Source organism: Chelonia mydas, chromosome 10 (assembly GCF_015237465.2).
Source record: "Chelonia mydas isolate rCheMyd1 chromosome 10, rCheMyd1.pri.v2, whole genome shotgun sequence".
In the NCBI taxonomy this organism is placed as follows: Eukaryota; Metazoa; Chordata; order Testudines; family Cheloniidae; genus Chelonia; species Chelonia mydas.
The window spans coordinates 58,052,679-58,077,798 of record NC_051250.2 but is presented as its reverse complement, the minus strand read 5'-3'; the positions used below and the strand labels follow the sequence as shown (position 1 = coordinate 58,077,798).

The 25,120-nt window shown below is 45.4% G+C and overlaps 1 long non-coding RNA gene across 2 annotated transcripts in view; it reads right to left on the bottom strand.

Moving 5' to 3' along the window:
• Window positions 1–486: 486 nt before the first annotated feature.
• Window positions 487–25,120, bottom strand: part of LOC114018637 — a 63,523-nt gene continuing 38,889 nt past the window's right edge. For both annotated transcript variants that reach the window (XR_006284390.1, XR_006284391.1), the window contains 3 exons: window positions 18,162–18,422; window positions 15,635–15,785; window positions 487–2,264 (listed from right to left, as the gene is read on the bottom strand). This is a non-coding gene — a long non-coding RNA (uncharacterized LOC114018637). The remainder of the gene's footprint in view (window positions 2,265–15,634; window positions 15,786–18,161; window positions 18,423–25,120) is intronic.

The following is a 25,120-nucleotide window of genomic DNA, read 5'->3' as shown; positions in this document are numbered from 1 at the left end:
TCACTTTCTAGAGTCCATTTTTATAGGAATTTCTTCCTATGCCAGTCTATGGGAATTGCTTCATCATGCTGTTGCTGAATCAATCAGCAGATGGCACATTCCTGACGGCTCCGTGCTGCCCGATGTTATCTTGTTCTTTGGTTCTCCCATTCTTGAGGCTGTTGGTGGATTCCAGTCTGCCTTCCGGGGGTCCTCTGATTATTTCCACTTGACGCCTTCTTCAGCCGATGGACTAGATTCTTAGGCTGGAACCTCCCTGATCATTCAGTTATTATCCACACCAAGCATCCATCCACATACATCCTCTATCTCTATTTTAATCACAATTGTTAACAAAGCGAGATGAATACAACAAAAGGGTTGTTACAGAGTATTGCTTTGAGTCTCTCTCTGTGTGAGTACTTGTTACAAAGAATTGCTTTGAGAACAGACTCTGTCTTAAAATGTACTAACACAATTAGCAGCTTGCAAGTTTCACACACAGAGGGAGAGAAACAGTACCAAAAACCAAGAGACCTCTTAATTAGTAATACCCTGGAATTTAAACTAGGGGGAATCAAACTCATTTGTGATTTTAATACGGATCTTTAATATGATCCAACAAAATGGGCACAGAAAAAGCTAGACAGAATGGCAACCAAGACCAAACCAATTGGAAAAGCTGAAGCCTATAGTTGACCACAAAGAACAGAACTGCCAGAAAAATCAGGTCAGTGCTAAAAATGCTCAAATTTTGAGAATTTCAGGTGACAATTCAAAGAACTAACAGAGCTTCTGAAAAGAAGAATTTCAAAATGGCTGGGTCTGGATTTCAAGGAAGAACCAGTGCACCTTTAATGCTGCTACCTAAATGCCACATAAAGGGAATGAAATGCAAGTTACAACAGGCAGAACAGTAACTGCTACAGAACCGGAGTGGAAGGACAGGAAAAGATCTATCTTTTTTTTTTTATGCAACAACAACAAAAAGTCACTCATCATCGGTGGACATAAGCTTTTGTTATTTCTGTACTAAAAAGAAAAGCATTTGACACTATACAGATTATATTGCTTGAGGAAGTTCTGCCTTAGTCCTTTTCCTAGTAAAGTTCAGGGTAATGTACTTAGAAAAGATGTATTTGTTTTGAAGTGTCAGCTCAGCAATGCAGCTAGTAAAGAAAATCCAGAAGTAAAATATTCTTGAAAGCAAAAAGATTTGACCGTGAACTCATGGAAGAAAATCAGCACTAAAGAAACTCTGATAGCTGCTCAGTAAGATGACAAAACAATACTTTGGCTTTCATTTCTCTTTGTTCATTTGTTTTTTCATTTCTTTCACTATTGTCTATTCTGATATTCCCACTCCCTAGGTCTTACTCAGCAATTAGAGCTAGTAGTTTGCTAAATCATTTATTTACTTTAATAAAAATAACTCTAGGGTACTTTATACTCTCTTAAAAGTTCTCAAACATTGATAGGTCTCAACTGTGCCAGCTGCTCTCTTCTCTCATGCCCCCTCCCATTCTGCTCTTTTTTTTAGAATCCTGGAAGTTTATTCCTTGGTACTCAAACATGACTGAGAAACCTAAAGGATACTGTGCAAGTGATTTAAAGGCTTGTGAAAATGCCTTCCAGTGAGAGACTTTAAAGAGTTCTATCTGTTTATCTTTATCAAAAAGATTAAGAGGTGAATCGATTATAGTGTCTGGGTAACTTCACAGGGAGAAACTAATGAATCTAAAGGGCTCTTTAAGTTAGCTGAGAAAAGCTGGCTCATCATTGTAGATTGTCACTCCAGAACCACAGCCAAGACCTGGTTGTGTCATGTATCTCAAACAGTTCCTCCAAGGTACAGCATGTTGACAAGGGGCACTGCATCGGGCAGTGTTCAAATGCGTGTCTAGGCTCTCCATGTTCCCATTCAGGGTAATTCCTCAGCTTCCACATGGTCATTGTGTTACCAGTCTTTGCCACTCGAGCTCTTGCTCATTGAACACTCAAGCCAGAGGAATTCAAATTAACAGTGAAGGTGATTAACAAATGGAACAAGTGACCTGGTGAGGTGGTGGATTCTTCATCTCTTGAGGTCTTCAAATCAAGACCAGATGCCTTTCTGGAAGATATGCTTTCGTGAAACTCAAGTTCTCATGCTCAATACACAATGAAATGTAGCTGAAATGTAATGTCCTGTGATATTCAGGAGATCATACCAGATGATCAAATGATCCCTTCTGGCCTTAAACTATTAATCTAGATCACTGCAAATTAAGTTCTCCAAAGAGTGTCTATGGATGAAAGGACAAAAACTGCCATTTCAGGAATGGTTTTATACACACATTATTATTAAAACAAACAATACCCACAAAGGGGAATAAGGCCATTGGTTCAGCCTCTTCCTTCCCAGCACTGGCCTCTTAGCAGAGGCCAATCTGCTTTGGAGGCAGGGGTGTCTAAAGTGCCCATTTAACTAAGGAGCTAACTAGAACCCACCACAAGCCTTACTATGTCTGGTTGCTGGAAAGTCAGGGCATGGCAGGATGACTTGTCAGAAAGTGGCAATTCATCATGCTCCTGAGGGTCCAGGTGCCTTACTCCTCGAGATGCAGTAAATGATTGATGACGTGGCTGGACTGCCAAGCTGCTGCTCCTCAAATGGCTCTTGTTTTCCTGGCTAAACCCATTTAATTTAAAACCTCAGTATGCTAGAACAAGCTCTCATATGCAACTCATGTAAATAGAACATTATTATACACTGGATTCAGTAGTGCAAGTAAGCTGGTACGGTCAGGTAAGCCATACCATTAAGACATTTATTGCCGGTATGCCATACTAGAAAGACACATTTTCAAGAATGAATTGTAGAGCCCTGTGCAGATACAAACTTCTATCCGCAGATGTGGATATCTGTGGATAGAAATCGGTATCTGCTGAACCGCAGGGGTCTCCTGGGAACTGCAGCGACGAAAGGAGCAGAACGTGGGGCTGACGCTCCCAGGAGCCGGAGCCAGCGCCCTGCGCCAACAGCTCCTCCGGCACGGCTGTAACGGTACTGCCCCCAGCCCATCCTCCGGTGGGGCTGTACAGACCCCAGACAGGAGATGCAGCTGCGTGGAAGGGCTGGGGGCGGGGTTGGGGGCGGTACCCCTTCCAAAGTGATATAAGCTAAACTGAAAAAAAAAAACTTTCTTCTGTAATAAATGTAGTCACATGAGGAGTTAGACTAGTCTACCTAGCTTGGTTTAATCTCACACCTTAGTTTATACTGGTATAACTACAGTAGTTTAACCATACCAGTATTACTCTTCAACTGGTAAAATTTTCCCTTGTAGGACAAGCCATCCACATAACACAGTCAAGAGACAACTGGTGGATACAGGCAGACAAGGGAACACAAAGAAATGATACAATGCTGGTCAACATGATACACTGGGATCACAGCTCATCAGCTGCCTAAACATCAAGATTTTTGTAGGCATCACAGCAAAAGAGAGTTTTCAGAAGGGATCTGAAGGGGGACAATGAAGTTGTGTTGCAGATGTTTGTGGAGATTTCCTCCAAACCACAAGGACAGCACAGGGGGAAGCATTACAGTACCTGTTTCACCATTTAACAAGTGGGCAATAAGGGCTAGCATTGCTGGCTGAGCAAAGGCAGGAGTCAACATCTCAAGAGCATATGCTAGATGGAGATGGGTCTGTAAAAGGCCTAGAACATGTAGACAAGTAGTTTGTGTTGGATGTGTGGAGCCCATGGAGAGATACAAAGAAAGGGTTGACATGGTCAAAGTGATGAGCTAGGGCAACAATTTTTGCAGCAGCATTTTGAATGGATATAAGCAGGGCCGGGTTACACTTGTCAAGTCCGAAGATGATAATGTGGTAGTTGCGATATGAGGTAAGAGCTGTCGCTGTGTGGATGGAGTGGAAAGGCCATATCTTACAGAGGTTTTTAGAGCTGTATTTGTACAGCACCTAGCGCAATGGGGCATGGATATGGATGGGGGCTTTTGGGCTGTACTGCAACATAAATAATAACTTAGTTGTATCGTTAAGTAACTAAACGACCTGATTTACTCATCACTATCTGACTAATTGAGATAAATGAACACAATACCAGTTTAACGTGTCTGGACTCTGCTTCCATCTTGAAGTGATAACATAGTTAATTAAATGTCCACTTAATTTGCCTGACTAATTAATAACAACTGAGAGTGTAATTAAACTCAGTGCTTTTAAGTGCTCATTCCCATCCCAGCATGCAAGGACTTAAAATGACAAGATCATAAAGTGTGAGTACAACAGAGCACAAGACTGCTACAAATGAAGAATCCATAAAAAGTGACAGGCTACAGAATGAAAGGGTATTAACCTAAAATAAATTAGTGTCTGTCCCTCTCTGAAGCCAGATGGTCATATCAGCTCATTTTATAGGACTATAACAAATGTGTCAATAAAGTTTCTATTATAAGGTTTCCAAGAATGTTAATACAAGTACTGCATTTACAATATTTAATCAAGGGCTGGCTGAGTCAGGGGAAAGGGCGTGGCTGAAACCAAAACTGACACTGGGATGTTATTTGTAAGTATTGTTGTAGTTCACTAACTATTTTTCTTGCTCAGCTTTTTGGCACATGCAGGATAAACAGGAGGGAACAAAAAACGGTTATCTACCTTTCCTAACTATTCTTCGAGATGTGGTGTTCACGTCCATTCCATTAGAGCTGTGTGGGTGCCCAAATGCCTGGTTGCTGGAGATTTTTGCCTTAGTGGTGGCCATAGGGTTGGCTGTGGTGCCCCCTTGAGTGCTGCGCTCATGCATCGGTATATCAGGCGCCGCTAACCCTACGCCCTCTCAGTTCCTTCTTGCCGGCGACTCAGACAGAGGGGCAGGAGGTCAGATAATGGAATGGACACGAGCAACACATCTCAGAGAATAACAGTTACGAAAGGTAGGAAACAGTTTTTTCTTCTTCGAGAGCTTGCTCATGTCGATTCCATTCTAGGTGACTCACAAGCAGTGCCAATGGAGGTGGGCTTGGAATTCACAGTTTTGTAGCTAGCGGCACTGCCCGGCTGAAGCCAGCATCATCCCGGGCCTGCTGGGTCAGCACAGAATGGGATGTAGACATGTGGACAGACGACCAGGTAGCAGATCTACAGATCTCTTGGATTGGCACCTGAGCCAAGCAGGCCACTGATGACACTTGTGCTTTAGTCGAGTATACTTTGACTATCGTCGGTGGAGGCACACTTGTAGGCCTGTGCTCAAATAAATTGGTTAGTCTCTAAGGTGCCACAAGTCCTCCTGTTCTTTTTGAGCTTGTAGCAGTATCAGATGCAGGCTGTGATCCAGGATGAAATTCTCTGAGCAGATGCTGGGTGACTTTTTATCCTGTCTGCTACAGCAACGAACAGTTGTGTTGACTTACGGAAAGTCAGTCCTGTTGATATAAAAAGCCAGCACCCTCTAGACATCCAGAATGTGTAACCTGCGCTCCTCTTTGGAACTATGGGGCTTCGGAAAGAAGACCAGTAAGAAAATGTCCTGGCCTGTATGAAACTGCAAAACTACCTTGGGCAGGAAAGCCACGTGCGGCCACAACTAGACCTTGTCCTTGTAGAACATGGTATAGGGCGGTTCCGACGTAAGCACCCTGAGTTCAGACACTCTGCCGGTGAACGTAATTGCAACCAGGAACGCCACCTTCCAGGAGAGAAGGAGAAGAGAGCAGGAAGCCAGACACTCAAATGGAAGTCCCATGAGCCTTGACAGCACGAGGTTCCAATCATAGGGAGGGACTGGATCCCAGACACATGGGTAAAGATGCTCCAGACCTTTCAGGAATCGAACCGTCATGTCGTGAGTGAAGATCGACCTGCCTTGGAACGGAGAGTGGAAAGTTGAAATAGCAGCCAGGTGGACCCTGATTGACGACAGTTACAGGCCTGGGAGCTTGAGGTGCAGGAGATAGTCCAGGATCACCTGCAGGGAGGCCTGTTTGGCCCAGACACACCGATCTGAGACCCAGCACATAAACTGTTTCCACTTTGCCTAACAGGTCACTCTGGTGGAGGGCTTTCTGCTACCCAGCAGGACCTGTTGCACTCTGGTTGAGCATTCCCGCTTGTCCGCATTTAGCCACGCAGCAGATGCTATGAAGTGCAGCACCTCCAGGTTTGGGTGCAGGAGACTGCTGCAATTCTAAGACAGCAGGTCCGGCCAGAGAGGGAGTCGCAGCGGCTTGGCTACGAAAGGTCCAGCAGCGTGCCAAACCAGTGCCGGCGAAGCCACTCAGGAGCTGTTAGAATAACCCTCGCCCTGTCCCGCTTGATTTTCACTCTGTGGATCAATGGCAGTGGCGGGAAGGTGAACATCAGGGCCCCTGACCATGGAAGTGGGAAAGCATCTGACAGGGAACCCCGTCCATCCCCTGGAGCGAACAGAACACATGGCATTTCCTGTTCTGGCAGGGCGTGAACAATTCCACGTGGGGAGTGCCCCACTTCCAGAAGATCATACTGGCTGGCTCCGGATGGAGGGACCACTCGTGGTGAGATGAGACGGTTCTGCTGAGGCGATCTGCTAGCACATTCTTGGTGCCAGGCAGGTGTGCGGCTACCAGATAAATGGCACACACAAGTGCCAAAGGTTGAGAGCTTCTTGGCAGAGGGCTGATGACCTGGCTCTACCCTGTCTGTTGATATAATACATCGCGGCGGTATTGTCCATCAGGACCTTCACCACCTTGCCCCTCAAGTGTGGGGCAAGAAGGCCTGGCAGGCCAGGCAAACCGCTCTGAGCTCCCTGACATTGATGTGGAGGGCGTGATCGTCCTGCACCCATCGGCCCTGGGTGCTCAGCTCGCCCAGGTGGGCTCCCAAGCCGAGGTCCAAAGGATCGGAGACAGGGGTCAACGATGGGAAAGGGGTCACGAAGGGAACTCCCTGCAATACCGACCTGGCATCCAACCACCAATCCAGGGATGACAGGATGTGATCCAGCACCCTGACCACTCGGTCTAGATCGTGTCTGCTGGGGGTGTAAACCCATGCCAGCCATGCTTGCAGAGGCTGGAGGTGGAGCCAGACATGATTGACCACATAAGTACAGGCAGCTATGTGGCCCAACAACCGCAGGCAGGTGTGAGCATGGTGAGCAGGTAGCTCCTCACATAGGAGATCAGATTCGACATGGCCTGAAAACGCACCTCTGGGAGGAGGGCTCTGGCTCGCATGGAGTCAAGAACCGCACCAATGAACTCTGCGTTGGACTGGCCTTAAGGTGGATTTTTTTTCGTTTATCAACATGCCCAGGTCGTGGCAGGTGGAAGGCACCAGATGGAGGCTTCTCTGTACTTGGTTCTGGGACCTTCCCTTGATGAGCCAGTCGTCGAGGTATGGGAAGACCTGGACCCCTCGACATCTGAGGTAAGCGGCCACCAGCACCATACATTTGGTAATAACCCTTCGGGCCAATGAGAGGACAAAGGGGAGCAGCATGAACTGGAAATGGCGTTCGCCCACTATAAACCGGAGGAAACGCCTGTGACTTTGGACTATGGAGATGTGGAAACAGGCGTCCTTCAAGTCAAGAGTGGTGTACCAGTCTCATGGATTCAGGGAGGGGATAATGGACGCCAGGGAGACTATAGACTTGTTGAGGAGTCACAGGTCCAGAATGGGCCTGAGGCACCCTTTTGCCTTTGGGATTAGGATGTAACAGGAGTAGAATCCCTTTCCCCTCATGTTCCAAAGTATCTCCTCCACTGCTCCCAGGCTCAGGAGGTTCCCAACCTTCTGAATGAGGAGTTGCTCATGAGAAGCGTCCCTGAAGAGGGACAGGAAGGAGTGGGAGTGGGAGGGAGGGGCAGCCAAAAATTGCAGAGTGTAACCGTGAGACACTATATCCAGCACCCAATGGTTGGAGGTGACTTGGGACCAGCCTGAACAGAAGGGACGCAGACTGTTGAGGAAAGAGCAGGGTGGATCCTGCACAGTGACTGAGGCGTCGCTCTCAACCACACCCTCAAAACAAGCGCTTCTGGTCCCCGGAGTGTTTTGCTGGACTGGGCTGTGCGGGTGAATGGGAGGAAGAAGGGCAACGGTGGCTGAAACTAGCATCTCTGTCCCTTCTTCTTGCAGGCCCCTGGAGAGACTGCCAAAGCTTAGGTGGCGGGGGCAGCTGGAACTGCTTCCTCACAGGCTGCGATGTATGCATTCCCAGTGAGAGAAGGGTTGCCCTGGTATGCATTCAGTCCATGCAGCCTTGCATCAGTCTGGTCTGAAAAGAGACCGTTCCCATCCAATGGGAGATCTTGGATGGAGGTCAGCATTTCCTGGGAGAGACCTGCAGTCAGAAGCCAAGAGCTGTGCCTCATCACCACCGCCGACACAACCATCCTGGCTGCTGAGTTCACCATGTCATCTGGAGGGAGCACCTGGCAGCCACAGTGCCCTCCTCCACCTGGGTGCCAAATTCTTGGGCCAGCTCCTGTGGAAGGAACTCCTTGAACGTATGGGGAGTCCCATAAGCTAAAGTTGTAATGGCAAGAGGGCCTGATGGTTTGCAACCCAGAACTGCAAACTGGCCATCTAATAAATCTTTCTCCCAAACAGATCCAACTGTTTGGCCTCTTTATTTTTGGGAATCAAACTGGTATGCCCCTGTTTGTCTCTTTCATTGGCCGCAGAGACCACCAGCAAGCCTGGGGGAGGGCGGGTACAGAGGTACTCAAAACCCTCTGCCAGGACAAAGTACTTCTGTTCAGCCCTCTGAGGTGGGAGGGATGGAAGACATTTCCTCTACCTCCAGGCCCACGTACTGAGCCACCTGACACAGCAGGGCCTGAAGTTCTTTGAAATCATCTGGTGGGCTTGCCCTTGAGGGTCCCGCAGCTGCCTTATCCGGGGACAAGGATGATGACCTGCAGTGCTGGGGAAGGTTCCAGGGCATCTTCCCCAGTGGGGGAGGGAGGCTTAGGGGTGGGCACTGTTCCCTCTGCTCCGACCATCGGGCTTGCCTCGTGCACGAAGCCCGGTGCCGCCAGTTGCTGCTCCGAGGTGGTGGCCGATGAGCAGTGAAAAGTGGGCATCGCCACAACCGGCATTCCCCATGCGCCCCAATAAGGCCACTGCGCCGGCCACTGGCTGTGCTGCCAAGTCGGCAACATCAACGTTGATGCAGCCCATTTGCACTGTTGGGTGCCCATTTGCACTGTTGCAGACTAGGCAAAGGGCTGAACTGGGCTTCATGCCGGAGGAATCCCCTTCCGGTGACCACAGTGGGGCTGTCAATGCCTGGGTCCGCTTGCTGGCCGTTGCCATTGGGGACCAGTGTCTGGAGCGAGGTGATCAGTGCCGGTATCGAGGGGACCGATGCTGGGGGGACTGAAGACGCGACGGGGAGCGCTCCCAGTATGCGGGTGACTGGGACCTGTGCCTAGGAGACTATCTGCAGGATGGTGAGTGGTGTTGGTAGTATGGCGACCAGCATCTTGCTCTAGGATATCCGCGTTGAGATGGCGGTGACCGGGAACGTGGTGCTGGTGACCAAGGACGAGCCCCACAGCACAAGGGCTGTGGCTCTGGTGACTTGTTGCGTGGAGGTGGAGAGTGCTGCTTTGTCTCGGGGGATCGGCAGCACTCCACTGCCCCCTGAGGGGTCTTAGCGGCTGGCTTACCTTAAGGCTCGAAGACAATAGACAAAAACTGCTAGCCCTTGCAATGCAAGGGAAACACTCCGACTAACCACCATAGAAAGTAAGAAGGAACTGAGAGGGCATAGGGTCGGCAGCGCCTGATATACTGACGCATGAGTGCGGCACTAAAGGAGGCGCCACTGCTGACCCTCCGGATATCGCTAAGGCAAAAATCTCCAATGACATGAGCAAGCACTTGATTGAAGAACCTAGGTTGCACAGGCAACCTTAATTCTGGCATTTCCTATCTTTTGAGTGCCTGACTTCGCAACCTCACATGTTCAGTTTTTGGTGTCTACTTTCCTAGGCTTTCCTGAAAAAAATGGAAATTCCATTATGCCCACATGGCTCATCAGTAGGGTTGGAACGTTTAGATTCACAGCGTAGACTTCTGCCACTTGAGCTAATAGAATAACTGGTAGTGGCAGTAGTCTGTTAACCTCTGTGTGAACCAGCCACTGGAGGGGAATGAGACATGCTTTGTCACTGGGTTTCATGGATCTTTGCTGACAGCAGAGGAATGGTGAGACTCAGCAATCTTGGGTTCTTTTCCAAGCTCCAGAGGTAAGTGTGCTGTACTGGTCACAGACACTTATACCCCGATTCCCCCCAGCACTACCCCTTTTGCCCTTGTCTGTACCTGCTTGTCCCATCTAACCCTTTCAACTGGCTTCACACACACCCTGTCCAGCCCTGGCTTTCAGTCCTCATATCCTTGCCCAGCCAGTCCAGCCTCCCCGAGCTCTTCAAGCTCCCATTCCCACCCAGGGCCTCTCATTTGATCTCTCCATGCCTCAGGCCCTCCCCACGAGGCTCACTGTTGTACCTTCTACATTCCAGTAAGGCAGCTCCCTCCTGTTCCTTCACTGCCTGGAAGCCAATAGCGGGAGACAGTCCCCCGATCTCAGTTCCTGTGCCTGGCACCACAGCAGCAGTGATGCCAACTGCAGGGCACCAAATCCCCTAATGTTTTTGCACTTGCTCAGAGTTCCGTAGGCTGTGGAGCTGGGTGGTGGGAGGAAGGGCTATGACCCAACCACTTGTAAGCAGTAGTCCTGTACTAAATCAGTATGGCTGCTGTGGGTGAGCCCTGGTGTGTTGCTCCAGCTGCATGGTCACAACACCACTGAAATTTGACTCATACCAAATTTCAGTGAGTGACATTGTGACCTGGCATGCAGGATCACCATACCATGCAAATTTGGTCCAGCCACCTCCCGGCCAGATATAGGGGTGTTGTGAACTAAGTTCCCTCTAAGCTGCACAGCCGCGCAACTGCCTATTAAGCCCCGCGCAGGGGCTCAGGGCTGTGGCGGGCAGAGGCACCCCTCCCCGCCAGCCCCCGCATGGACCTGCCTGGGCTTGCCACGGCCGGGGGAAAGGAGCCCCTCCCTCAGCCAGGCCCAGCCCACTGAAGCTGCCGGGGAGAGGCGCTTCTCCCCCGGCCCCGAGCTGCTGTGTCGAGAGAGGTCTGGGGGGAGTTCTCTCTCTCCACTGCAGACCCTGGGCAGTCTACACCCCAAGCCCCTCATCCCTGGCCCCACCCCAGAGCCCACACCCCCCTGCGCCCTCTGCCCCAGCCCTGATCCTCCTCCCACACTCCAAACCCCTCATCCCCAGCCCCACCCCAGAGCCTGCACCCCCAGCAAAGCCCTTCCCCGCCTGCATCCCAACCCTCTGCCTCAGCCCTGAGCCCCCTCCCACACTCGGAACTCCTCAGCCCCACCCCCACCACATGAATTTTGTTATGTGCACCAATAGAAAGGTGATGTGTCATACATCACCTCCATATTGTGCACATAACAAAATTCATTCTGCACATGGATATAAAAAATTAGAGGGAACCCTGGTTGTGCTCCGGGCACATGGGGAGCGTTCCCATCCAGTGGAGCTTTGGGGAGTCCACTGACAACTCAACTGCTGGCAGCACTGGCTCAAGCACTGTGCGGGTAAGAGAGAGGGGAGACTCCCCAACTGAGGGAGACCTGTGGTCCCTGTGGGAGGAGGGGGAGGCAAGTGGAGAGCAGAATGGGGTCCCTGCTAGTGGGAATTTGTCCTCCCCAAGAAATATCTGAATTGGTGCCACTGCAAAAGCAGCCCCTGGTTGCTGGGATGAGCAGTTGTAGGGAAAGTCTTGATCATCCCCAGGCTGGTGCACGCTGGATGAAATCTTTAGGGAATTTGGCTGCCAAACTCTAAGAAGTTTCTACTGAGTACATGAGAACTGAGATTTTTCAGAGGCTTATTACTTGGCCATATTTGGGGCATTTTCACAAGAATAGCACAAAACCTTTGTCTGACAGAAATGCTGTACTCCTGCCAAATGTCAAGTCCATTCTCTAAAGCATGGGGATGCTAAAGCTTCTCAATAAAATGGTTGTAAAAAAATTTTTAACACAGGAAAAGCAACATATTTTACTTTAATCTCTGTCTTGGAAATGACTGAGCCATTTTTACTGAAACTTTCCAAAAAACTTCAGCCTAAGGCATGGAAGATTTCAACTGGCACGATTAAAGTTTGGCAAAGTTATAAGCAACTGAAAACAGAGTCTGATAATGGAAAGTGTCAGGCAACTTTAATTATAGCTGGTGCTATCAGCTCCATCTACAGTAAGGAGGAAGGCTTGCCAACAAAAAAGATGTTTTAAAACAATTATTTGGTACAGTCAAGTTGTGCCCTTTGTTAGATTAGGTAAATGCATGAACCTATTGCTACCCTCTTCCTTCCTCCCTTTCTCGCCTGTTGTTGGTCAATGGTCACACACTTGTGGAGCATTCTGTCTTACGTTAGGGCCTAAGTGTTTGGGGCAGAAAGTATATCTTCCTTTCCATTTGTTCTGCACTTAGTACAACTGGGCCCAAGCCCTTAGCTCAGCTGCTGCTGATTAAGATTTTTAACTAAATATTTGTTTTAAGTTTATTTCATTTTCATGTTTTAAATATACAGTTTTTTAAAATCCATATGGAGTGATGAGAAAGAGGGCTGAAATAATTTTTAGCCCAGATCTGAACTGTTGCACCATAAACAAATAATTCATTCTTTTTCTCATCTGTACATATTTCCTTTACTTTGTCAGAATACCTTCTGTCCTCTGAGGCTCCCAATCCTGCAAAGACATATGTGCAGGCTTCTCTTTAAGCACTTGGATAGCTGAGTTTGATAGAACTGCTCAACAGCTTAAAGTCAGACACATGTTATCTCTTTGTGGTTCTGAGCTCTACAGCTTGTAGGTTTTTTTCTGTTTCCTCCATGCTTTTAGGTATGGACATGCCCAGCAAGAGAATGGTGATGCTGACTCACTGTTTCCTATTCCTTAGTGAACTGGAGGGAAAAAAACACTCGTGTCTTGGGGAGACAAGCAGCTGTTTGGGGGAAACTCCTTTCTCTGAGTGGAGCAAGGGCAGCAATTTGGGGAAGGGGCAGTGAGTCTGAGACCTTCCAGACTGATGTGGAGACATTTATTTTGAAAAATCAGGAAGAAGTTGCATAGGGTGGAGTGGAAGAAGGGGAATTGTGAAGACCAAATGTTTAACTGTAGTCAATTGTAAACAGAGTGATAGTCTGTAAACAGTGGTCTCAGAATAGAATAATTAACAGGCACATGTGAAGAGATGGAAGAGAAGATGGATCCTTGCTCATCAGACATCAAAGGGCAAGCCAGACAGTGAGGAATTAAGCACCACCAGAGAAAGCCACACAGCTGAATCTACATCAGCTTTGAGGGGCTGTTAAAATATCCAGTACCCAGGTTCTTTGAATATTAGCCTGATCTTGCATAAGTCATAAGTAATGAAAGACATAGTATGTTACCATTTCATTGTAACTTTGCTTTAATAAAAAGTTGTAAACACAATCCAGTGAAGGAGGGGCACTGCCAGGAAGGGGGGGAAGAGATGGCCCCATAATGGATGTGTAGCTGGGGCAGCTCTTCCTGTGCGGTTCGCTGTGACAGATCAAAGGTTTGTGGTTTGCTATGTTATAAAGACTGATAAAGTAGGTGCTTAGGTGAGCTGATGTTTGGCCTTGTCTCTACCAGCAGAGCCCCCTAGCGTAGATGCAATGTATGCCAAGATAAGGCATTTTACTACCACCATCTCTCTGAATGACATTACCTATGCCGATAGACACACTTTTCTGTCAGCACAACTGCATCTACACTGAGGTTTTGCCAGCATGGCTGTATCGGTTAGGGGTGTATGTGTGTTTTTCACATCCCAGCCCACATAGCTATGCCGACAACATATTGTAGTGCAGACCTGGCCTTTACTCTGACAGCTCAAAGTAGTATCAGAAAGCAGAGGAGATGCTACAGAGATGGGAGGAGACGCTTCATTTTGATTGGTTGTTTTTCCTGTCTGTTGCTAACTGTGTGAAGAGAGTCCTGTAGTTAGTGCGGGTTGGCCAGTTCAATAGGAAACAAATGAACAGGGAAAGGGATAAAAAGAATTTTTTTGTATATAAGCTGAGATGCTTCCCAAAGAGTCTGAGGCAAGGAGAGGCTCTTTAAAGCTTGGTCTACCCATAAAACTTAGGTTGACATACCTATGTTGCTCAGAGGTGTTAAAAATTCACACGTCAGAGAGATGCAGGTAAGCTGACCTAAGTCCCAGTATAGTCACCACTGGGCCAATGGAAAAATTACTCCATCGACCTCGCTCCTACCCCTCGAGGGGGTGGATTTACTACAGCAATGAAAAAACCTCTTCCCTGACTGCAGTAAGTGTGTACACTACAGCATGGCAGCTGTGCTGCTGCAGCACCTGCAATGCAAACATACTCTAAAGAGAGAAAAGTTATTTACAAAAGCCAAAACCCACTGAGTCTCCTCTATAAACTGCTGTGGCGATTGACTTTTGGCTCTTTTATAACATTTGTTGTTGTATCTAAATTTGAATTCAAAATTCTAGAATTTTCCAGCCCATTTACTAAATGTTCTGTTGGTCAGTTGAGAAGTAAAAGAAAAATCCAAGTCAGGAAGGAAGGAAACAATCTTTCTTTGTATCTCAACCAAGAGTGCATATGAGGCCGAGCAGAACAAACCAGAGAACCTGAGGCCAAGCAACTTGAGATTCCCAGTGTCTTGGGTGGTCTTTGCCGTTAAATTCCATTACCATCATTTGTGGAGGATGTTTGTCTTCAAAACCTGACTGAAATTGAGTTAAGAGAACATTTCCTAACCAGTCTGTACAGTATATCGTGAGCAGAGCACGTTTGTTAGCATGATATTTTTTGGCCTAAAACTGCCAATTTAGAATGTGTGCCCCAAACTTAAATGAGCTGATCTTGGAGGCTAGGGACATGGTCAGGCCCTATTTAAGTTTCCTGGCACAGACGGATGTATGTTTATGCTGTAAAAGCAGCTTTTGCCTGCCCTAGCCATAGCTCCACACACAATATTTTTCCAAGGGGCAAGAGAAATCTGAGAGAGGCTGGGGCAGGAAGTGTATGTGATAAAACACACTGATCCTATCCCCTGACACTAGCCCCCTCCCCCCCCCCCAAAGCCTCCTCTGAGTTCAGGTGTGCAGTGTGTAGCTCTGTGGATTTTAGGGAGAATTGAGTGGGGCACACAGTTGCCCTAGATACTTTGCCCTGCTTCTCTGCCCCCTTTGGCCCTCTGGGTGATGTGTACTTACCAGGGGCACATAGCAATGTCTGTACCTCCCAACTGCAGGGACTTCAGTTGTAACATGCCCTGGCATGGGGTGCACAAAATGGGGAGGGGCTCTTTGTTTCTTTCCCATCAACCCTGTGCATAGGCCAGTCAGAATTTGACCCTAGGTGAGCAAGACAATTGTCCTCTAACAACCTCTTTACCACTCCTCCCAAAGAGAGAGCAGTCTGAGCTCCCTGCTTAACCACACATTTCATAGCGATTCCATCTACCCCCACCACCAGTGGAAATCAAAGGTGGATCAACTCTTATGAATCCAGAAAAAATACATTACTCATCTTACCTGGCCTATTTGTCCCACTTCCGCTAGCAATTTTCCCAGAGACAGACTCCGTGTATGACTAATGGGATTTCTTTTGGGTTAGACGTTCCAAGGTTGTCTATTCAAGGGAAGAAATTTCATGTTTCAGCAACTTAGATGTTGGCTGCAGTTACTGAAAAGAATGGAATTGCATTTAGTCTTTTAAAATCCTTATAGGCCTGGCTGAAAAACAGAAAAATCATTTTAGCGTTGCATGTCTGAGAGGTCAGTGAAGCAGTGTTCTTTGCTGGAACACAATAGACAATGTCTCAGTAATCCCCCTTCCCAGGCTGGCGGAGATAAAGCATATTATACAGTAAATCAATTTCATCTTTAACAAAAGGGTCTGACATTACTGTTCTCTAGAAATCCCTCACTAGCCAGGTGTGTAGCAGCATGAACCTACAGTACACACTCCCACCAGTTAATGTATTTGCACCAGTCCTTCACTTTAGCAAATTCTTATATGGGATTATATTGTTGCCCAGCATAAAACAGGAGGATTTTGAGAGGGACAATGGGCTTGTAGCTGAGGCTCCAGAGTGGGCCTCAGAAGTTCTGGGTTTAGTTCCTTGTTCTGCCACATATTTCCTGTGTGACCTTGTGCACATTACTTAATCTCATTGTGTCTCAGTAATTAAATTCTCTGTGCTTCTATCATCTGTAAAATCATCCCTTCCTCTGTCTTTTCTATTTAGAATAGAAGCTCTTTGAGCAGGGATTGTATTCTACTATGTGATTATGCAGCCCCTAGCCCAATGGGGCCTTGAGCTTATCAGGGAACAATAAGTGCTACTGTAATATGAATAAATAATAATAAAAAAGGCCAGATGCCTGGCCCCCATCCAGTTCCTTTTCACTTCTCAGAAAAGCAGCTGGGAAGCTGCTCAGCAAAGTAGCCTGTAAAGCTGCCCCTAATGGGCAGGCAGTGATTTCCTTGGCATCGGGGAATCCTCAAGTGGCACAGAGCTGGCATATGGGTATTTGGGGGACTTGTCTGCAGTTGCAGAGTTTGCTGCTGGAGTGCAGTGATCCTGGTCCAGTGGAATGAACCCTAGGCCAGTGTAAATTAGAGAAGCCCATTATGCCAGGGGTTGAATTGGACCCTGGTTGTACTCAAATTCAGGGGAGTGGAAAGGTGGCATTAGAGTCACAGTCTTTTTGTCCTTACAACTGCTTTGAAAACAGGGGCAATCTTATTGGAAAGTTTGGTCTTCACCATCTCCTTATTTATTTACCCCTTGTTGTCTGAATTCTTATCTCTTTAACCTGCACTGTGATGTCAGCAGTCACTGTCCTTTGAAGGGCACAGTGTCAGAGCTCTTGGCAACTCATCACACAAGGAATTAGGGTACATGGTATAATCTGGACAAAGCATCCTCTGACTCTTCTTTTGTCCTGACTGGGGATGTAGAGGAATGTTACTGTTTTCAAAATGGCTTTTCACCTTGAGCCTGACCCAGCGCCCATTGAAGTCAATGGGGGTTTGTTATTGACTTCAGTGGAAGATGGCTTGGGCCCTTTATCAGAAAGTTTACTGTTTGCTTCAAGTTTGATCTCCATGTGATATATCTGGAAGCTTTCAATTATCACTCTGCCTGTTGAAATGGGAAATTGACTAACTGTTATCTCTGTTAGCTTGTCAAATTAAGATTGGTTCCATCAGATCATGATTAAATTTATGCTCAGCAAGGTTGCTATTGAGTACTTTATGTCTGATCCTACTTTGGTGATGACTTTTTTTTTTTTATCCCTCCTGTTCCCTTCCCCATCTGACAACTCCCTTTTGAGGGCAGAGAGATGCCAGCTATGTGTTTGTCTTTTACAAAGGATGCTAATCTTGTTTGGACCTCCTATTTTACCCCCTCCACTCAGCTGGGGACATAGCCTCTTCCGTTGTAGGGACTGAGTAGCAAATAATCCGGATTTAGTGGTCCATGAAATGAAGAGAACTAGTGATTCTCACACCAGCACTTTGACCATTTATCTCTTTGTGAGAACTTGTTAATCCTCAAGAAGCTGTTTGAAAATGACAGATTCCCAACATTGTTTCTTTGCTCTCACATGTTTAGTATGTATTTGGCTAATCTAAGTCAAACAAGAGTTGACTTCAGCATTCATTGCCCACTGTGATGTCCTTATCAAAGTCCTTATCTTTTTCTCTGGGTCCTAGTAACAGGGTCCTTGCCTCCATTTTCTATTAATCACAGTTACCTGTGGCACTTCAGAGACATTGAGGGCCATGTTTTCCGAAGAGCTGAGGTCTCCTGCATCCAAGTTCACGCCACGTGGAGGGCCCCATTTTGAAGAGTGTGCCATTCTGCCCCTGCCAGCATGACCTTATGTGCGAGGTCATGCCAGAAGGGGGCAGAGCAGCACACTCTTCAGAATGACATCTCCCATCAGATACCGACAAAACCATGTCCAGTTTTGTCTGAATAATGGACAGGGGACAAACCCTAGAAAAGCAGGACTGTCTGGTTTAATACAGGATGAGTGGCCAACCTACCTGAATCCTCCTGAGAGATTGCAGTGAAACTTCCATGGAGATATTCTGCAGTCCTCTCCCAAAGGTTTGTAGTGATGGCAGCCTTATTTCTTCCTCTGTGGTAAGACACCACCCCCGCCAGTGGGCGATAACTTCAGCAGGCACCATTGCAGTACACAGTCGAGAAGCATATGGGTGAGAGCAGCTTTGGGACACCAGCAGCTGTCCTCTCTCTGCCTTTGTTACCCTCCGGAGTGAGATATCAGTTAAAATCACTACTGCCTGTAGAAAATGGTGCCAGTATTCAGTGTCATTGTCCTATACTCACAGTTTCATGCAACCGAGCAATTCCCCCTTCATTTCCCTCACCCCGATGGGCCATGTTCACCATGGTTGGTGCTGTGAATGGCACCATGCACAAGCAATCCCAAGCAGAAGTGTCCATAAGCATCTGGTTTAAAACTTTAGGGAAGGGAGTTCTGAATCTTAACTTTCGGTGTCTGTTGTGACTATACTGACATTGGTACCTCTGTGTGTTTTATCTGCAGCTGCTGTCATTGCAGCCTTGTGGTAGTCTTCCCCTCCACACCCGCAGACTCCTGAGCCAGATAAGGACGAGAAAGAAGATGACTCAGGATGACATGTTCAGTGAGATCCTGCAAGCCAGTGCTGCATCAGACTGTGAGCAAAGGGCCTGGAGGCTGAGTATTGCAGACAGCCTGGGAAGGAAAGAGCAGGCAGGACAGTCGTCTCTTTTCCAACCTGAAAAGTCCCACTCTTGTAAATCTCTGCTCATATAGAAGCTGTTCCATTCCCCTAATCATTTTTGTTGCCCTTTTCTGTATCTTTTCCAATTCCAGTTCCAATATAACTTTTTTGAGATGGGGTGACCACATCTGCACGCAGTATTCAAGATGTGGGCATACCATGGATTTAAATAGAGGCAATATAATATTTTCTGTCTCATCTATTCCTTTCCTAATGATTCCCAACATTCTGTTAGCTTTTTTGATTGCTGCTGCACATTGAGTGGATGTTTTCAAAGAACGGTCCACAATGATTCCAAGATCTCTTTCTTAAGTGGTAACAGCTAATTTAGACCACCATCATTATATATGTATAGTTGGGATTATGTATTCCAATGTGCATTACTTTGCATTTATCAACATTGAATTTCATCTGCCATTTTGTTGCCCAGTCACTCAATTTAGTAAGATCCCTTTGTAACTCTTCGCAGTCTGCTTTGGACTTAACTATCTTGAGTAGTTTTGTATCATCTGCAAATTTTACCACCTCACTGTTTACCCTTTTTCCAGATCATTTATGAATATGTTGAACAGCACTGATCCCAGTACAGACCCCAGGGGGACACCTCTATTTACCTCTCTCCATTCTGAAAACTGACCATTTATTCTTACCCTTTGTTTCCTATCTTTTAACCAGTTACTAATTCACGAAAGGACCTTCCCTCTTATCCCATGACAGCTTACTTTGCTTAAGAGCCTTTGATGAGGGGCCTTGTCAAAGGCTTTCTGAAAATCTAAGTACAGTATATCGACTGGATCACTCTTATCCACATGCTTGTTGCCCCTTCAAAGAATTCTAGTAGATTGGTGAGGCATGATTTTCCTTTACAAAAACTACGTTGACTCCTCTCCAAAAATCATGTTCATCTATATGACTGATAATTCTGTTCTTTTCTATGGTTTCAACCAATTTGCCCAGTACTGATGTTAGGCTTACACACAACTCAAAGGATCAGGGACAACTACAGTGTGATAATCATAAATGTTCAGCAAGTGGCACAAAATTAATAGGGGCATTGACAGTGTAACATTCACAGTTGTGCACCAAGCAACACACAGTTCTTAAGAGGGCCCAAAACAGCAGGCCAGGTAGAGCACTGTCTACCACAACGTATTCCTGTGGCTCACTGTTAAAGTGCTCTTTCAAAGCCTCCCTGAGCTGAATAGCTCCATATTGAGCTCTTCTAATAGCCTTTGTGTCTGGCTGTTCAAACTCAGCACACAGCTGCTCCAACTCCACCCTCTACCCCGGCAGCAACTTCCCCCCACTTTGCTTCACAGATAGGCAGGACACAGCAGGCAGCTGTAACCATTGGCATGTTTTATTTACTGGGATCCAGTCTTGTGAGTAAACAATGCCAGTGTCCCTTCAATCTACCAAAAGTACATTCATCTGTCATTCTGCACCTGTTGAGCTGGTATTTGAATCTTTCCTTGGTGGTGTCAAGGTGGATTTCTTTCCCATCAATGGGAAAGAAAGGGCCTGCTTAAAGCTTTCTTAACATTCCTGTGTCCTTAAAAATGTGAGTGTTATGCATCTTCCCTGACTGGCCAACACTGATATCAGTGAAGCATCCCCGGTGATCCACCAATGCTTGCATAACCACAGAAAAATAGCTCTTTCTGTTGATGTACTCTGTGGCAAGGTGGCCTGGTGCCAAAATAGGGATATGCATGTTGTCTTTTGCTGCACCACAGTTCAGGAACCCCATTGCTGCAAATCAATCCAGTAAGTCGTGCACATTACCAACAGTGACAATACTATGTAGCACCAGACGATTAATAGCCTTGCATGCTTTCATCACAACAGTGATGAAAATCCACAGTGGATTTTCCAGCTCCAAAATTGTTTCCCACTGACCGGTAGCAATTTGGCATTGCAAGTTACCAAAGAGCAATCAGCACTTGCTTCTCCACTATCAGCAGAGCTCTCATTTTGGTGGCCCTGTGCTACAGGGCTGGGATGAGCTCAGCATACAGATCCAGGAATGTGGCCTTGGGCGTTGAAAAGTTCTGCAGCCACCGATCATCATCCTAAATCTGCATTATGATGTGATCGCACCAGTCAGTGCTCATTTCTCCAGTCCAAAGGCGGCGCCCCACCATCTGCAGCTGCTCTGTGAATGCCAATAACCTTGAAATGGTTCTCACTATGTCCCACAGCAATCTGTCCTCCAAGAAATCGTCATGTTCCCCACTGATTTCGTTCTTCTTACAGCTTTGCAAATACTGGCGGATCGTGCATCTTGTGCTTGCAACACTTATGACAATAGTGCAGAGATCTGCAGGGTCCATGCTTCTGTCACAGATGGTGGACAGTGAGGTGGGCTGTGCGGGATCGTGCAATTTTTAAAAACAGTGCAAAAATTATGGAAAATAGATAACATTGTAGGATGGAGACATCTGCATGCAGGGTCAGTTGACCCCTTTCTCCCAATCACCCCTGCATAACTCGTTTCTGCCCCCACCATACATTGCCAAACTTCCCAAAAGACAATGTGCCAGATGGTGGTGTGTTGCACACTAGGATACCTCCCCATGGTGCGCCACACTGTGCATCTACTTAAGCATTCCTGGTGAGTACATGCAGTGCCGATGCAAGAAGCCAAGCATGCAAATGCACAAGCGATATGCTAACTGTGGCAGCTTTATGCTGATGTAACGTGTGTCAGCAAAAGTTCGTAGTGTAGATATGACCTGATTTGAATCTGATGTCTGAATTCCAAAAGGGAGAATTAGATCTGTGAATGATCCCACATGCAGCTTAGACTGGATGGCAGCTATTCGAATGTTTGACAATCCGCCAAAGAGACTTTTGGCAGAGGTTTTAATTTATCAGGGAACAGGTTGCTGGACAAACACCAGGACTCTACATCCACTTGCTTCTGAAGAAGGATGAGGGAGCAGCTGGTACATCACAAAAGCAGTTCGCTGTTGCACTGGGTCACATTTTCAATTTCCTTAATCAGAACCAACAAAGTTTGCTAATAAATATTGGATAAAAATCAATAGCAGTATTCCACCAGGCTATCCACTTCTGATGGTGCAACACAAAGGCTCTACCCAATTAATTACTTTTGCCCACAAATGCCATTAATTATGTCATTAAAAAGGATAATGGAATCACATGGCTTGTTAGACATCAGTAACGGAGACTGTATGTGTGGTGATGAAATGTTACTGTAATAAGATGTCTTTATAATGTGTTAGACAATCTTAAGTTTTTATCCAGTTGATAATACTGTTTGTGGAGCATTATGCTACATTTTCTTCAATGGGTTATAATAAATAACATCAGTTTGGAAACTTCAGCAGTGAATAAAGGCAAGTGACTCTAATGAGTCTCTCACTGATAATACAACTTGTATTCACAATAAACGTGCCTTTAATCGTATGTAGTTTAAATATTTTGCCATTTTTCTTGTTGAAGGACCCTACCTTTATTGAAATCAGTGGCAAAACTCTCATTGACTTTAATGTCAGGAGAACAGGGCTATGAACTAGGGTGACAGAAAGCATGGCACGTTCTGTAAGCCACCATAATAACCTTTCCTGGGTACAGTTCACAAAGCATAAACAATGAAAACGAAAAAATAAATAGAAAAATTGAAATGTCAAAAGTACATTTTTCCACAGTAAAATTGACCTCTCCAACACCTTCCTATACTTGGAAAAACCCTCTTTTGTTTTCAGTTAGTGGAATCTGCAAAAATTATCCGCTGTTTGCATGAATTAACAGCTAGATGTTTTGTATCTGTTGCAACAAACTCTGAGAGTCCAGGGAAGCAATATTCTGTGTTGGCACATAACAGTTTTACAGGTATTAAGGCCAGAATAGAACCAGTACAGTGATCTAGTCTGACCTCCTGCATAATAAAGGCTATAGAATTTCACCAAGTGGTTTCTGCATCACACCCGTAACTTCTTATTGAGCAGATGCAATAATTCAAAATAATGTACAGTTGTCTCTATTCTCTACTGGACCCAAACAGAATAGAAACACAAATAAGGTGCTTTGCACAGTCTTGTCTTTTTGTTGTTGTTGTTGTTTCTTTTGCTTTTTGGTTGCTTTTTTAAAAAGACTTGCTAGCTAGTAAGTCTACTGCTGCAAAAAGTAATATTTGTATATTTGTTAATATCACTTTTCACAATAACTCCCCGTGGAACCCCATTAGAAACAACTCCACTGAATGACGATTCTCCATTTATAATTACTTTTTGAGATCCATCATTTAGTCAGCTTTTTATCTATTTAATATATGCTACATTGATTTTGTATACTGCTAATTTTTTAAATCAGAGTGTTGTGTGGTACTAAGTCAAATGTCTTACGGAAGTCTAAGTATATTGTGTCATCAAAGTTAACTTTATCAACCAAACATAAAATCTGCTCAAAAAGATATCAAGTGTTTGATGAGATGTATTTTCCTTAAAACCATGTTCATTGGCATTAATTATACTACCATCCTTTAATTCTTTACTGACTGCAGATGCCTTCCCATGATTCTGACTGACAGCAATGTCAGGCTAACCAACTTATAGTGATCCAGGCCATTCAGTTTACCCTTTTAAAATATTGGCATCTTATTAGCTTTTTCCAGTCCTCGGGGACTTCCCCAGTATTCTAAGATACGTCAAATAGCAGCATGATTGGCTCTCAGAACTCAGCATTTTTAAAAAAAAACCCTTAGGTGGAAGTTATCTGGACTACGGATGTAAAACTGTTGAACTTCTGAGGCTGCTCTTTAACATCCTGCCTGGTTACTGTTGGAATAGAAAGTATTTCCTTGCCAATGTTAAGACACGAATACATCGTTCAGCTTCTTTCCTAGTACAGAACAGAAATATCTGCCTTTTCTGCAGCATTACTGACAATTTTATCATCCCTGTCTAATAACGGATTTATACCATTCCTAGGACTTCTTTTGTTCCCGAGATATTTAAAAGATCTATCTTCCACTAATGCTATACGTTTATAAGACGCTGCATATTACAGCAAATACAAACGTATAAAAGGATTGCTGGGAATGTCCATTTTTAATGTAAGGCAGAACCTCTTGTCAACTGCATGTACAGCGTGTGTAAGTCTAAAGTACAAGTGTACTGTGATAGACCCCATACAGCACATACGGGAAAACATGTTGCTTGCCAGAAAGGTTACTACTCAATAATAGCACTACTCAATATGAGTAAGAGTTGCAGACTCAGCTTCTAACCTAGCAGCCAATACAGTTCAGATACACAAATAATGGATGGCCAGATGGAGGTTAGTATCAGAAGGGGTCCTGTTGAGTTCTTTCTTTAATAATTCTTCTGTGGATTATTATTGAGTTACTTCATGAATAATGGTCTTTATAAGGGTAATGTTAATTAATATGCTAAAAGACAAAGTAAGTCTAGAGCCAATATTATAAAATATCCTCTTTCAGCATTGCACAAATAAGTACAAAAGTGACTGGAAGAACACATCAAGTTGGTACCACATTCACCTTTTAAAATTAACCAGCCATAAAGGACGTGACAGCTCAGACATGGTGAGAGAGCCTGGCAATAAAGCTGATGATATTATACTTACCTTTCTGACAACTCATGTTTCAGAAAATAAGGTATCACGAGACACCTTTCATCTTTAATATACACTTTCAGGGAATAACCCTATTAATCACTGTAGCATATTATAATCTGCCAACATGGAAATACAGAACAACCTTAAATTGTTGTCTCATCAATGGCCTCGAAACTAATCCTGCTATTTTTTAAGTGCATAAGCTACAATAAAATGGCTTTTAAACTTGTATTTATCTGTATGTGTTTGTATTTCCATTGTACTTCATCAGAGTGATTATGAACAAAAAGTTACATATGCTGGCAGTAGGGTGATCTTAGCAAAACAAGGATCTAGTTGGAAAGATATCTGACAAATCTGAAAAATGATTTTTTTCTTGTATATAACATGCTGTTACGACACTAGTTCTGCTTGTCTTATTCTGTATTTACTGTAGGTTTTTTTTTACATCTGTCCCTGTCTCTCTTCATCAAATATTTATCTGCAGCAGCTGAAGGAGCCTCATTTGTTTTAATTAAAAATAAGACCACCAAGCTGGGATCACTTCCTAAGCATTTCCATGCCTTGAATAGACAGGCAGTGGATCTTGAGGTTTTCCTAAGGGTGGC